Source organism: Leptonychotes weddellii, chromosome 3, assembly GCF_054177405.1.
Source record: "Leptonychotes weddellii isolate Sample4059 chromosome 3, ASM5417740v2, whole genome shotgun sequence".
Taxonomy (NCBI): domain Eukaryota; kingdom Metazoa; phylum Chordata; class Mammalia; order Carnivora; family Phocidae; genus Leptonychotes; species Leptonychotes weddellii.
In genome coordinates, this window is record NC_138371.1 from 69,984,682 (window position 1) to 70,000,595 (window position 15,914).

Here is a 15,914-nt window from a genome sequence, read left to right on the forward strand (position 1 = left end):
AGCCAGCTTACAGAGGCTCCCTCCCCCCGAGGTTTATTTTCTGATATATCCCCTCAGATTCATGTCTCTGCACCTCTTACCTTGCAAAAAGTGGTTGCTTTTCTATTTGTATAACTGCAGCAATTCTTTTATTAGATCTCAGGTTGAATTCACAGGTGTTCACAATGATTTGATAGATACCTAGCTCAATTCAAGGGACTGGATAAAAAGAGGTCCCCTACTCATCTGCCATCTTGCCTCTCCTCCAGGTCTTCTGATCTTAACTCCAAGATCTTCTCTATTGGAACAGGCTGCTTGATCATTAAATTAGTATTTCAAGTCTTGTAAATAGAGACGATCCCTTAATTATTGCTGTAAATATCTGAAGTTCCTGCCTACTCTGAAGCATTCTCCTTGCTTCTGTTAAGAGCACAGTAATTTCCTTTGGGAAAGCATCTCTCCCATATTTGATAATATGTATTTTATATTTTCTTTTGTGTATTTACCATAAGTTCTTGTTTTGTGGTTACCAAGAGGTTCACATATATCATTTTCTCTATATAATAATCTATTTTAAGTTAATGGCAACTTAAATTTGAACACATTCCAAAACCACAATTTTACCCCACCCCCAGCACAATTTATGTCTTAATGTCACATTTTACATCTTTGTATTTTATGTATTCTTTAACTAATTATTGTGGCTTTGGTTAACTCACTACTTTTATCTTTTAACCTTCATACTAACTTTACAAGTATTTGATCCATTACCTTTCATATATATTTACATTTTCCAGTGACATTTTTACTTTATATTTTCTTCTTGTTAATTAGCACCATCATTTTCAGCTTAAAGAAGATCCTTTAACATTTCTTATAAGAATGATTTAGTAGTGATGAATTCCTTTGGCTTTTGCTCAACTGGAAAACTCTTTATCTCTCCTTCAGTTCTGAATGATAATCTTGCCAATTAAAATTCTCTTGTTTGGGAGTTTTTTTCCTTTCAGAACTTTGAGTGTGTCACGTGACTCCCTCCTGCCTTGCAAAATTTCTGTTGACAAATCTGCCGATACTCCAATGGAGTTCCCTTATATGTAATAATTTGTTTTTCTCTTGCTGCTTCTAAGATTCTCTTTTTAAATTTGATATTTTAATTACAATGTATCTTAGTGTGAAGCTTTTTGGATTAATTTTCTTTGGAACTCCCTTGGCTCCCTGGACCTGGACGTCTCTTTCCTTGCCTAGATTAGGGAAGTTTTCCGCCATTATTTCTTTTTTTTTTTTTTTTTTTTATTATTACCGTCATTATTTCTTCCAGTAAGTTTTCACCTGCTTTCTCTCTCTCTTCTACTTCTGGGACCCCTACAAAGCAAATGTTATTCCACTTGATGTCCTACAGGTCCTTGGATCATCTTATCTTCTAATTCTTTTTTTCTATTTGCTGCTTTGTCTGGAGGAGTTCTATTGTCTTCCAGTTCACTGACTTGTTCTGCTTTATCCAGCCTGCTTTTGAGGCCTTCTGGTATATTTTTTTAGTTTAGTTACTGTATTCTTCAGCTCTGTGACTTATATTTGGTACTTTCTTATATTTTCTACCTCTTTGCTGATGTCCTCACTGTGTTCATCCATTCTTCTCCAGAGTATGGTAAGCATCTTTATAACCTTACTTTGAATTCTTTACCAGGTAAATTACTTATCTCCGTATCATTAATGTCTTTTTCTGAGGCTTTCTCTTATTCTTTGGTTTGGAACATATTTCTCAGTTACCTTATTTCCCTTAACTCCCTGTGTTTGCTTATATGTATTAGCTGAAGCAGCTGCCTCTCTCAGTCTTGAAGGAGTGGTCTTGTGTAGGTAATAAACTTCTCATCCAACCTTGCCCTAGCTTTTGCTTGTCTCTCAAATCCTTGATTATCTAAACTACCTAACTTATTCTTGATATGCCCCCATTTTTGAGGGTATGGAAAGAGCTGTCAGTTTTCCAAGGAGAGTAATCTCATTTAGCACCGAGTTTCAGACTAATTGGAAGTCAGACCCTCACACAGTAGCTTTGGAAGTATGCAAATATATGCAGTCCCAATGGGCCACAGTTGTAATCCCTGATGGCCTCTATGCCAGGAGATCTGCAGGTGTCCCTGGAAAACAGTTATAAAAATCAGGGCTCCAGATGAGTTTATAAGTTCCTTTCTGTGAGGCCTTGTTGAGCTGTAATGAGGCCAAGAGGGAACACAAGGATGGTATTTCCCTGTTTACATTTCCTGGGAGCACTTCCTTAAATCTATAGATGCTCATGAAACCTGAAGCATGTCCCTCTGGTTGAAGCTTCAGACTAAGAAGCCTTTTCACAGGAAGACTGCATTTGTGTTTCAGTCTGCTCTCTGTGCAATGCCCTGAAGGTGGTGGCCTGCCATGACCTGCCTTTCCAAACGTTGCATTCCCATGGAGCTCAGGAATGCCAGTCCCCTTGGCCACTAGGGTCAAGCAATTAAGAAGCCTCCCCTTTTATAGACTGCATGCATCTCCTGGCTTAGGGGCAGCTGGAGAGTACAGGGGGTAGGGCACACTTGTTGACTTCAAAAAGGCAGCATGAAAATGTCTGTATGTGTGCTCATGGTCTTTACAAATACAGTAGGAGAGTGTTTTGTCTATGCACCCTCACTGCCTTCAGGCTGGTAGTAGAAGAATGCCACGATCACTCACACTTGCCAGGCTCAGCCAAGAAGCAAGGGAGTGTCACAACCACCCAGCTAACCAACTTTAGCTAGGGAACAGGAGAATGCCACAATTCATATTCCCCTGCCCCAGCCAGGTCCAACCACTCATGCTCCCTGGCTTCTCAAGGCAGGATAGCGCCATGACTGCTAGCCCTTGACTGACTTAGCAAGGCAATGAGAGGGTGCCATGTATGAGCTCATCCACCTGCTAGCAGGGTAGGTGGAAACAGCATTTGTCAGCACCTCCATCTCTGGGGAGAGTTCCAACTGTCCTCTGTCCCTCCAGCAGATGCTTTCAGATCAGCAATTAAATATCCTTCACATGCAGTCCAGGTGCTTTTCAAACTGCTGTTTTTTCACTGGGTCTGAGGTGAGTGAGATTAGACATGAGCCATTTAAAAAGAAAATATCAATTTCCTGCAGTATTTTGGCTCCCTTGGACATCAGCCCCAATCACATTTTGGGGGCTCATCTCTTTGCTGTGGATCATGGGGAGTTGGGGTGCCTGATGTGAGGCATCAACCCCTTGCACCTCCAGGAGAAGTGCTGCACTGGTAAGATCCCTCCCTCTTGTGTGGGGCCATGCTAGGGTGTGGTTTCTGTGACATCAGGTCTCTGCCTCTCCTCCCTTTCTCAATGTGGTCTTTTTATCCTCTGATGTAGAAAAGAAGTTCATCTAGTTTTCAGAACCTTTTCAGAGGGAAATGATTCATATATAGCCAAAGATTTGGTGTGTCCATGGAAGGAGGTGAGTTCAGGGTCTTCCCAGGCAGTTTCCTCTGCCTTGCTTCACTCTATCCAATTTGTAACAGTCTGATATCTTTTTGACTCTTGAGGTTTCAAAAGAACATATAATATAAATAAAGGTATGTATCAATACTTCCTCTTAAAATGGATACTTACCTGTTTAAAAGTAACTCCACTGACCTACAGAAGCTACGCTAAAAACCCTTAAAATGAAAAGAAACCAAGAGCAAACAAAATTATTACACTACTGAATATCAACATAGTCATGATGGCAACAATGCTGCCCTTAATGATTCAGACAAGGCTCTCTGTTGAAAGAAATGCAAACTGCACATCTGCATAGGTCTTAAGGTACACAGGGTAAAAGCAATACTACTGAATTCATGTTTATGAAATGCCTTATACTCTGTCCTTCTTGTGGAGAATGAGACAACTGATTAACATTCTCAGAAAAAAATATTTATTGAAGTTCAAAATTATTTAATGAGATAGTTGCAAGTCTCTTATATTTGTGAAGGTTATTTTTCCTTACAAAAGGAATGGAAATGATGCATACACATTATCTCACTTGAATTAGAACTTTATATAGATAATAAGAATTTGTGCATTGTAGAAGCAAAATGGGCCTATTGTTGTCTGCAACAGCAAATGAAGTGTCTCATAACTAGCAATTCAATGTGTTAATTCAGCTGCACCATCCAATTACCTACGATTCATCTCAACTTAGTGCACAACAATAAAACTCTTAAAAAATCCGTGACAAAAATGTCTGCTCTACTTTTATCAAATAGGGGAAACACTACCCAAAATCAGGGAGTGAAAGCCACAGAAAATAAATTATTAAAATTGCTCATTACAATCTATCAGTTAATAACATAATAAATTTTTGACATGAAGTCTATAGCCTAGAGTTAGTAATAAAACACATACTGGATGTTTTATATGAAAAATCTGACCAAGAAATATGGAAACCGTGTGGCAACTGAAATTGGCATCCCTTCAAATAACACAGCATTCCCTCGGAGTCATGGGCCGGCCAACTGCCAACTGACCACAGGGCCCAAGCACACAATTCTAAAAGTAGACAAAGGTAATGAGATGTGAATTTAGTATCCCAGCCTCCTGCTAAATGACCCAGATGCAAAAGCTAGAGCATCTGTCTCTTACCTACTCAAAACTAACTGATGAAATAAACAGCTCTTTTTTAATTTTTTTTAATAAATCAAGAGCCACTAATAGTCTAGTCCTGCTACATGTGGATTTATTAAGCCATAGAAGAAAGACCATTTAAAGGAGAGACCACCATGAAGAAGGATGAAAGGAGAGGAGGAGCAAGGAAAAGATATGGGAGAAGAAAAAGAGTACTGAGAAATAAACACATTATTTACTTAAGAAGAAAATACAGAGGCACACTGACAACCTATAGGAGAGGTGTAAAATCTGAACCGTATTCAGGGACAGTCTGGCCTCTAACATTTTTCAGGACAAACGACATATAGTCCCATTTGAGACTGAACTATCAAGAGAATCAAAGAAAGATGAGCCTTGTGAATTCAGAAAAAAAAGAGGTGGAATTTACTGCCACAAAAAGGAAAAACTGTACAGTCTTGATACTAAGCTAGTTAGTAACCTCATAAACCTTCATTTCATTTATAGACTCTGAAAACAGCATTGTTTTTAAGTGCAAATTTTAGTTTTTAAAAAACCAGGCAGATGGAGTGACTCATTATTGATGCTATATAATTTAAATAATTTACATAATCTAATCAACTATCAATCTAAAATAGTGCTTAATTTTTTAAAGACTAAAGAAAAATCATTAAAACATTGTCATCATGCATTAAACAAAAATAGTAAGCAATAGAAAGTTGCTGAAAATCAACTAAAGGTCAGAAAGAGAAAATGTATTGTATCAAAGATTAATACATCAGTTCTTACAGAGTACTAATTACAAGTTAGTAAAGATATGCCATCATATAAAAAACTTAAAACACTTGAGAAAAAAAGCCAGAAATTTCAGCAGGATTTCCCCAATCCTTTCATAAGATTTCTTAATGTAATTTAAATGTTTTATCAGCAATATCACAGAAAAATAAGCTATTTCTTATTAGATCATTTACAGGTACATATCTCAGTTATGGATTAAGGTCTATATAAAGAAATCTTATTTACTTAAGGATTTAATTATTTTTCTATATGTTAATTTCTTCTTATTTTGGGGGGTAATCTGCAACTAAGTAGAGACAACATACTTAAGAAATCCATTCCAATTTTTCCACATTTATTGTCTCCTTCATAATTAACTGTCTTTCTTAATCCAGTGCTATGACTTCTGAAACGTAAACACTTTTGTTTCCCACTCTAGAAATCTGATTTGTTGGTCAGGTTTTCTTCCTTCATTTTTAAAGGCAAATCTTACTCAAATAGGAAACAAGACCTAGGAATCTGAGTTCCATTTTCAATTCTGCTACTTCAAGCTTTGTGATGGAAAGCAAGTTGTTTTATTAACCATTTCATCAAAATAGCATAGTCCTTGCCCTGTCACTCATCAGCTTAGTCTGGGACAATTTACTTAACCTTTCTGTGTCCCAATTTCCTTGTGTGTAAAATGAAGGTACTAATAAAACCTACTTTGGAAGGTTGTTATGATGAAATGAATTAATATTTGTAAAGCACTTAGAATAGTGTCCAGAACATAGTAACTTCTATCTTTTTTAAGGGAAGAAACATTCTACAGTAATGTGAAGCTATTTTAAATATTACATAATGCTGTTTTTTTTTCCAACTAATCTACCCTAGTTAAAATTGAATGGTTTCTACCAAAAGGAATCCACATGCCTATTTTAGAAAGTATAACTGTTCAAAACCAGAGTAACAGAAGTAATATTGAAAGTAATATTGATAATAAAAGTAATATTGATAAGTAATATTAAAAGAAACTGCTCTGTTTCTTAAATATGTAGACATGGACTTGATGGTTCAGTCTAATTCTATTTGCTCCCCTTACAGATTATTGGCCCTTCATACTTGTAGCAGTCAACATTTTTATTATTCCCAGGGTTATCTGTTTTATGTTCCAGGTCATAACTTCTGCCCATTTTTATTATTTCTAAAATAGTTGTTTACTACTTTCTTTTATTGTTAATAGTCACTACTTTAAAAAGCTCAGAATGGAAGAGGATCACTGAGCCCAAGCAGCTTGCCGAGAGACTGCATTCTGACTTCAGATTTGACTCTATTTTTCCTTGAAGATCTAGGGCTATTTTATATTCTTAGTATTTTGAAATTTGGGCATCATGAAAATGAAATCAAATGCACAAACATGGTTACTAGGATTCTAGCATTTCCTATGATAGTTCAAGTCCCTGAATGTTAAAATGTAAGTGTGTGGTTGTGAAGACTCCCTGACGTCCGAAGTCCTATGAACAAACTCTGTAGAAAAATATGTATTAAATTGTTTTAATAGCAATTTGTCATTGTAATTTATGATATAAATGAACGCACAATTTAAAAAATAAGCGTGGGTGTGGAGAATAAGTCTGGCTGTGCTAAAAACTACTATTTTTTTAATAAATAAAAATTAGTAAATAAATCTTAAAAATGATGAACTGGAAGTAGATCAGTTGCTTGAAACCTCACTGTATATTAGAATCATCTAGAAAAGTATTTATAAAAACAGAATCTGGGGGCTACTGGGTGGCTCAGTCGGTTAAGGGCTGCCTCCAGCTCAGGTCATGATCCCAGGGTCTGAGATCATGATCTGAGCTGAAGGGCATCTGGCTCCCAGCTCAGCAGGGAGTCTGCTCTCCCTTTGCCTCTGCCCCTCCCCTGCTCCCACTTATGGTCTCACACTCTCTCTCAAACAAATAAATAAAATCTTAAAATAAACAAATAAAAATAGATTCTGTAAACCCATCCCAGGCATATGAGAATCTGTATCAGTGGGATCTGACAATCTCTATTAAAATAAACACACACACATACAAATCTCTTTCGGTAATTTCAATGTACAGACTGGTTTGTTAGCAGGGACACTAAACAATGCCTTAGGTCCATTTAGCTACATTTCACATACCCCCACTGGCATTTTTTCCCTCTTCAATGGCCCCAATAGTCTCTATCCAAAGCAAGTTGGCATTTAACAGCCTTGGTCAGTTTTACAAAAGCAGTTAGAAGTTTACCTTCACAATTTTCTTTCTTACCTAAAGCAAAACCTCTTTGTCCTCACCAAGGCAAAGAAGTGAAAAAGGAACAAAAGGATCCCTAAAGGCTGGAAAGCACAGGTTTGGGGGAAGGACAGAGGAATAAGTTCTTGAGACATGCTCCTTTATTTCTGCCTGGCATTCATCTCTTGTCCCAGGACACAGATTGGCACCATCTTAGTGACAGTGATTGGCGGTTAACCCCCATAAAGGAACAAGTCACCTCCAATTCTCTAATCCTTTCAACAAACACTGCCACAGTAAACTGAGGCTAGAGCAATTGCTGGCATCTTTCCTGGGTCCAAATTTTATTGCCCAGGCTGGCGACTGGCAAGAGAAAGGAATGGCTATAAGGGTTGTGTGTGTCTTATTAAGTGATGGATATGACTACCATACTAGCCTGTGCTGTCTATGGGCACAGGGTGCACAGGGAAGATAGGCTATTACAGAGGTTCACATTGAGATGGGTTCCCAAGCACAGACTACAGAAGATGGTGAAATAAATTACCAGACTGTGATAAAATTTTCATCAGTCTTTGTTAAATTAGAAAAATAAGTGCAATGTAGAAAAACACATAGAAAGCTAAATTTATTCTAAGAACTATATTTTGATATTCAGTTCTGCCATCTTAGCTGGTGTACAAATGTCCACTCTTTTATAACATGATGGTGACAGTAGACTTTTTAAATCATTCTTACCATACAAAAGAAAACGTTCACATGGAGGTTGGCACTCAATTTTTTTTTAAAAATTTATTAATCAGTGAAAATATCAGACTGAGAACTACTAGAGTACTGGCTTCATATATAGAAAGAACTGATGTGATCCCTGGTGCTAAAACGTATTAGTTGTATGATTCTGAGTAGGTCCTCATTTATACAATAGGGACAATATTACTACTTACTGCTCATATGGTTATGAGGATAAAATGTGGCAAGACGTATTAGATGTTTACTTATCCACAGTACAAGGACAAAGTAAGCACCCAATAGATTTTAGTTATTTTCTCAATGTGTAACTCAATTCGCCATTTTTAACTGCTTCATAAATAAACTGAAATGGCTGTACCTTCACATAGATTTGTTTTCAAGTATTTGTTCCCATTTTTCTTTCATTAGATTAATGGTAGTATTGCAAAGGGGTCTTGATAGTCATATAAATCTCCTCCTCTCCATCTGAAACTATTATATAATAAAAATCTCAAGAGGAAATTAAGTCAGTTATTATGCTTCTGATCTACAAGAACATAATCCTCCCCATATGTCAAAATCTATTTTTTAACAAAAAAAAAGAGGTGCTGTGCTTATAATATAAAGGCAATTAATATTAGGCAAGAGATTAAGTTGACATTTACTACTATCTCTGAGGTGTAATTTAGATTATTTTGAATATGCAGGCTTTACTTTAAATTCTTCTGTTTACAGTGGCTACTCAGCACTTGTATTATGATCACCAAAATGCCAACTAACAGTTTAATCACACTTCCTATAATGTTCTACAAGAGCTTAAATAAGATTTAAGTGACATCAATGTAGTTTAATGTATCAGAGTCCTAATTAATTCCACATCATGTTAAAACCCTGATATACTAGATCTTGGACAGTTCCCACCTATCTTAACAGTAAGCAGTTCTAAAAAAAAAAAAAAATACAAAGGAAGTCTGAATATTTAATATGAGCAGCATTTTAATTTTCTCATATAACCGTATATATGATCACAAATGTGTTCATATCTATGATGTTAACAGTCACAATTTTCTCTACATCCCTCTCAAGCTATGTTGGAAGGATTAACCATTAACATGGGACAACTTTCAACAACTGATATTTTGTATCTTGCTCTAGGTCTATTGTGAAGGGTGGGCAATTATAGTAGGATAAACATTAAGAGAGAACCCAGGAGTTCATAAGGACAATAATTACATGTGTACATTTGAGTAAAGTTGGGCCCATAGAGAAAAGGCACATCTCCCTACTTTCACTTACATTTTAAATGTTAGGCCCCAGAAATTTCTTAATAATTTCTAGTTAAAAATTTTCAAAGTTAAGATTTCAACTTAAATAAAAAGGTCCTGACTCATATAAAGAAAATAAAATTAGAAAACTCATAGCTAAAAATGAATTTTAGCTAATTCATTTACAAGGGAATAGAAACATACATTCATCACACAGCTATCTTTAGCCACCTGTAATTATTTCCTGGTGATCAGGCAAAGACCCGTTAAAAATATTTTTATAATATACTACATTGAAAGCACACACACAGGTTTAAATCTGAATCCAGGAGAAACAAGTATCAAATAAATAAAGTCCATTTTATTTATATTTTGCTCTAAAATATAATTGCTTATAACGCCCCAAATGGATGACCAACTACTGAATTAATGTGTGCATTCACTCTCACAAATTTCTTTGAATTTTCTAAGTATTAAATTTCACAACAGAAAGCTGGAATCTTCAAAAACACGTATGTCTGTAATTGACTAGCAGATGTCCTTAATTAAACAATGTGCTTTAAGATAGAAATTGTAAACAGAAGTCTAATCTGGGGGTGTCTGGCTGACTCAGTCAGTAGAGCATGAAACTTGATTTCAGGGTTGTGAGTTCCAGCCTCATGTTAGGTATAGAGATTACTTAAAAATAAAACCTTAAAAAAAAAAAAAGTCTAATCTGTTAAAATGACAAATGGTTTATCAGAGCAGACAGTAGCAGATCTTTAAATGTGATTTATGTGTTTGAACATATACTTAGTATGTATGTGTGGGTGGGGGGGGTGATATTAAGAAAGGCCATCAAATGGATAGTCAGAGTCAATATGAGACTTGATTTGATGTTTCACATGTGTTTATTCTGATGACAAGAGCAGAAGGAAGGATTGAGAATTAAAACCCAGTTAAAATTCTCTGAATAATTAGCATATGGTCACTCAGGCTTCAAAGTAGTGATCCTGCAGGCCTCATTAGATTTAAGATGTGTACATGTTCCTACTACTGATGGCAATGCAAACCCAAGAAGGTGATATATTAAAAGTCACAGTCAAGAATTTCTTGTTTAGGGGCCCCTGGGTGGCTCAGTCCTTAAGCATCTGCCTTCGGCTCAGGTCATGATCCCAGGGTCCTGGGATCGAGCCCCACATCGGGCTCCCCGCTCAGCGGGAAGCCTGCTTCTCCCTCTCCCACTCCCTCTGCATGCGTTCCCTCTCTCGTTGTATCTCTGTCAAATAAATAAATAAAATCTTTAAAAAAAAAAAGAATTTCTTGTTTATTGCAAGAGGTGCCACTTGAGATTGTGATATCTAACAACACCAATAAAGGACAAAACTAGATACTGTTCATTTTCATAAAGCACAATGAACACTTATCAAAGACATGTAGTACTGTTACTTATTTCACCTAATGGACTTTATTCATACTTTATTCTCAATCATATTCCTTACTTTCACTTGGTGTTATTCAGAAACACCAATATCCTCTTCATTTGTCCAACCAGAAAGAATAAAAACACCCATGTATTGCTTTCTCTCACCCTCTCCCTAAAATGCCAAGTTTAAAGAGCTGCACAATCTCTATTCCATGGAAATGTTCCTGTTAGAACTACCACTTCTAAAAAAGAAAAGAAAGGAAAAAAGAACTACCACTTCTAAAAATCAAGTAAGCAAAATGGAAACATTGTGTTTCATTCTGACAAAACTGTTCAACGTGATATTAATGCACATAAAGTTAAAAAGCTAAATATGCCTCAATATTATCAGTAAGAAATCAGAACATATCTCAACCAGTATCAGACTTTTCACCTTCACTGTATCTTTGCTATTTTTAAATATAAAACATTGGGTACAATGTCAGGTGATCTATAAGTAATATTTTTATAAGTAATATTTTTAAAGCAAAATTGCCTTGAACATGCTCCTGTACAATACTCATGGTAAATCCCCAACTGCTTTAAGAAGAGACTACCCTATCATCAAAAAAAAATACTAAAAAAAAAAAGACCCAAAAACAAAAACAAAAATAAAACAAAACAAAACAATACTGCAGCTTATGAATTCCTACTAGTACCTTGTGTCAGGAGGACTACATTTCCAGATACTTTGGCAAATTCTCATATGCATGTAGTACCACACTTCTCATATATATTTGAAGCAGTAAGGAAGCCTATAAATTATTTAAGGCAAGTGATTCAGTTTGCAGATCAATTTATAGCCCCCAAATATTTTAAGCTGACAGATCTGCTCTTTATATTAAAAGAGAGAACTTTTCGCTTGTGAAAGACCACACAAAAGTATTCACTAATAAATGATGTCATGTTCCAGTTTACTTTCAGGTAGGAAGATTAAGAGATGCCAGCCATCTGAGCCTCTAAAATCATTTCTTCAATTCTGCAGTGACTTGTTAAAGAGCATCAGTCAAGTTAAAGACTTGCAGAGAGGGGCAAATTCAAGCAGTGAATAAACCAAAAAGGAACAGGGCGCCTGGGTGGCTCAGTCGTTAAGCGTCTGCCTTCGGCTCAGGTCATGATCCCAGGGTCCTGGGATTGAGTCCCACATCGGGCTCCCTGCTCGGCAAGAAGCCTGCTTCTCCCTCTCCCATTCCCCCTGCTTGTGTTCCTGTTCTCGCTATTTCTCTCTATCAAATAAAAAAAAAACCAAAAAGGGACAGAAGAGTCGTGTTTCAACATCCCTTCTACTAGTCCTCAATTCCCATTCATAAAAGACTAAATGAAACAGAAAAAAAAAGGGGGGGGGAGGTAGAATTCAACTTCTTTTACGTAGGCTCATTAGCATAGCTGGATGAGTTCAAAGCCCATAATTAGCTGCATGCTAATCACTCAACTAACAAGTTTTTATTAAGTATTTACTAGTTTTCCCACACTGCGCTAGGGTCTGCATATCTGAAACAGCAACCGGTTCCACTACGCACTCTGGAATCCAGAATTAATCTACACCAGCAGCACTGTACCTCTTTTGCAAAAGCTTTCTTTTCTTCCTCCCCAAACCTGATCTCAGACACAGTGCCTCTACTTAAGCAAGCAGCTTAAGCCCTGGAATGGGATGAGCATCACACAGAGAATTAAAAGCATTTATTTAAATAAGCAGGAGCAGCCAGAGAAAATTCTCAGTGCACTTGAAGGTGGGCAGGGGCATAAGGAAGAAATGTGAAATCCTGGCTTGTGGCAAACAGTGCAGAGAAATGCACATTTCTCATGTTCAAAGCCTGCCTTAGGCTATGAAGATTCTCCAAATCTATCCATCTGTGAAGTCACTCAAACAGGGTTTCAATATTAAGATTCTAATTCTGCAGGAGAGGAGGAGTTTGTAGAGATCGGGGAAAAGGAAAAATTAGTAATGCAATGCAAAAGTCAAGATGAGGAAAAGGAAAGGATGGGTGAAGGCAAGGAAAATAATCTGGGAAAGTAAAAGGTCCAAAATATGTCACCAAATAGGTTGACCTTACTTTTCACTATTCTGAAACAAGCTGGTTTCTTTAACACTAGAGGGCATGAACACAAGTAATAGCGCGCGCACACACATGCACACGCGCGCGCGCGCACACACACACACACACACACACACACACCGGGACGGTAAGGAAGCAACCCTGAGCAAAGGCAGCCTTCATATAAAACTAAAGATCTGAGGGTCCGAAGAAAACCCGAAATTTCAGGCGTCTAGGGTATCCAAGTGTCTTTCCCCTGCAAATAAAATCTCTACGCTCTGTTCCTGGGAACAGTGACCACGACCTCTCGCAAGGAAAACGCTCAAGGATTGAGTGTTATGGCAGTTTAAAGCAAACAGTCTCCAATGCTCCTCTCCTCCGCTAGCAACACCTTTGCCTCACGAAAGCTCCCGCCCTTGCGAGGTTAGCTTTCCCTGGATCCAAAAGCTTCATCCATCTCTCCTCCTGGGGCTACTTGTAAAAGCTGGGGATGTAGACTATCTACCAGGAAATTCAACTGATCATAGTCAAATAACGGAGTGAGGGGAGGGGCGCCCGCAGCTTTTGCTACCAGCAGCCTCAGTGCGCTCGGGTTCGAGGCCGCGCAAAGCTGGGAGACTGGCCCTTGCGCCCCTCATTCAGCCCCTCGACTCCAGGAGAGCCCACACAAGGGCATCCGCCGCACACTCTCTGGCTCTGAGTAGGGAGATCTCTGTACCTGGAGATGCCCAGAAGGTGGGTCGGGCCGTGCTCCACTGGCCAAGGCGCCTGAGGATCTGGAGGACAGGAGAGGCGAGGAAGGGAGACAGAGATAGGCAGCAAGAGGCAGAGAGAAAAGAAGAGACAAGCGTTAAGAGACAAAGTAACAGGAAGAGACATCCCAAGAAAGACAAGGAAGAAAAGAAGGGGAAAGAAACAGACCCGGAAGGCGCAGGGGGAGCCAGAGTCAGAGAGAAAGTCAGAGAAAGAAACTGAGTCAGAGACAGAGACGCACAGAGAGAAAGAGAGGCCGAGGGGCACTGAGAGAGAAAGAAAGGAAGGCAATCGTCGAAGAAGACACCCAAGCTCCAGAGCGTCCGCGGTGTCAAGCCGAAGAGAAGCGTCCGCGCACAGCAAGCCCCAGCCGCCCGCAGCTGGTGGGAGAAAGTTGCCCCGCTGCGGAGCGCCACCAAGGCGCAGAGGGTGGCCAGCGCCCCGGAGCTCATCCGAGTAGCGGAAAGAGCAAGGTAGAGGGCGGGCGGCGGCAGAAAGTTCCGCGCCCCGTGATCCTCCCTCCGCACCTGCAGCAGCAGGCGAACGCGCTCAAAGCGCCCAGGGGGCCGTCTCGCCGGGTCCGCGGGCGCCCCTGCCCGCCGTCCGGCCCCGGCGCTCGACTCCGCGCCCTACACTCGCTGCAGGACTTTGCGGCACCCACCCGGGCACCCTGGCCACCCGGAGAGGACTCGCCCCAGACAATTACGAGGAAGAGAAGGGGAGCAAGAGAGAGACGGAGACCTGCTATCGTGGCCAAGGATCCCGCGAAGAGGGAACGGCAGTCCACACACGGGATTCAGCTTCCGACCAGCCCAGCAGGAGCCTGTCGGCCGCGCCGAGAGTGCCGGGTGCGCCGAGCCCGCGCTCACCTGGAACCCGCGCCGGCCCGCGAACGCCGCGCGCAGCCCCGGCTCCCGCCCGCGCCTCTCTCTTCACACTTCCCCCGGAGCGGAGCAAGCTGGCTCCGGCCTGGGCCAGCCCCAGAGAGGCGCCCTCATAGCGCAGCGGCGGGCTAGAGGGCTCCGCGAGCGCCGCGAGAGCGGGCGCCGAGGCCGAGGAGGCGCAGGAGACCGAACGAGGGTTCCTAGTACATTGTCACCTCGGCAGAGCCGCCTATGCCGCCGCCGCTGCCGCCTGGTCACTTCGCCCCCGGCCCCCGCCCCCCTCCCACCCCAACCCTCTCCCTTCCAGCCCCACCTCCTCGCACGGTCCCTCCCCCTCTCGTAGCCCCAGCCTGGAGGCCTCTCACTGGGCTAGTATCATTTACGTAACCAGCACCCCCCAGCCCTCCTCCCTCCCCGCTCCCGCTCCTCCCTGGGCTGGGGCGGTGAGCACCGAGCGCGCTCCAGCTGCTCCTAGAGCTGCCGCTCCAGCGATGTGCACAAGTCCCGCGATACTTGGCAGGCACGGCCCCCAAGAGCAACTGTGGGGTCGGGTCCTCTCCCCTACAGAGCGCTTCGTGACCCCTGGCCATCCAGGTTTCCCATGGTGCAAAAGCCGGCTTGCATCCACGGTGTTAGTCCCGTGCACCAGTGAGCCTCTTATAGGGATGCTGGAGGGTCGGGGACTGCCCTCGGGGAAAAACTGGGGCAACCCCACCCCCGTCGTAGTCTCTCCAGTGGAGAAATGATGCGGGGACTTGAGGTTTCAGAGCCTTGAAGCAGAAAGGACAGACAAGAGTTTGGCCCCTTGTCCATTACAGTTCTTACACCCTGACAGCATCCTAGTGTTCTGGCTGGCGACAGCTGCTGCCAGCTTACACACTGTAAGAGAACTGGGAACGCAAAACTCTTCCTTGTGCTCTTAAATTTTTTAGGGAGAAGTAAAGACAAAAAGTGGAGCTTTGAATTCCTTTCTCAGTCAACAACGTATGGTCTTTGACACATACACACACATACACACGCACACACCCTGAAGTGCCTGAATGCTTGCATTTCAAAGTAAAGTTAATGTGAAGTCATTTCTAAGTTAATGTATGGTGTAGCAGAAAGTCTCTGGTACTAAATGAATTAAACTGTATGTAAGGATCTTAGAACAATGCCTGGCACAAGGCACAGACTTAAGACTCAGATATTATTACCATC

At 40.6% G+C, this 15,914-nt stretch overlaps 1 protein-coding gene across 1 annotated transcript in view; it reads right to left on the reverse strand.

Annotated features, from left to right (window-relative positions):
* The window catches only part of GALNT13 (polypeptide N-acetylgalactosaminyltransferase 13), a 404,828-nt gene extending 390,123 nt beyond the window's left edge, over positions 1-14,705 (reverse strand). Inside the window, exon 1 of the mRNA XM_081815482.1 lies at positions 14,572-14,705. The gene's annotated coding sequence lies outside the window, so the exon portion shown is untranslated. The remainder of the gene's footprint in view (positions 1-14,571) is intronic.
* Between the last annotated feature and the right edge of the window lie 1,209 nt (positions 14,706-15,914).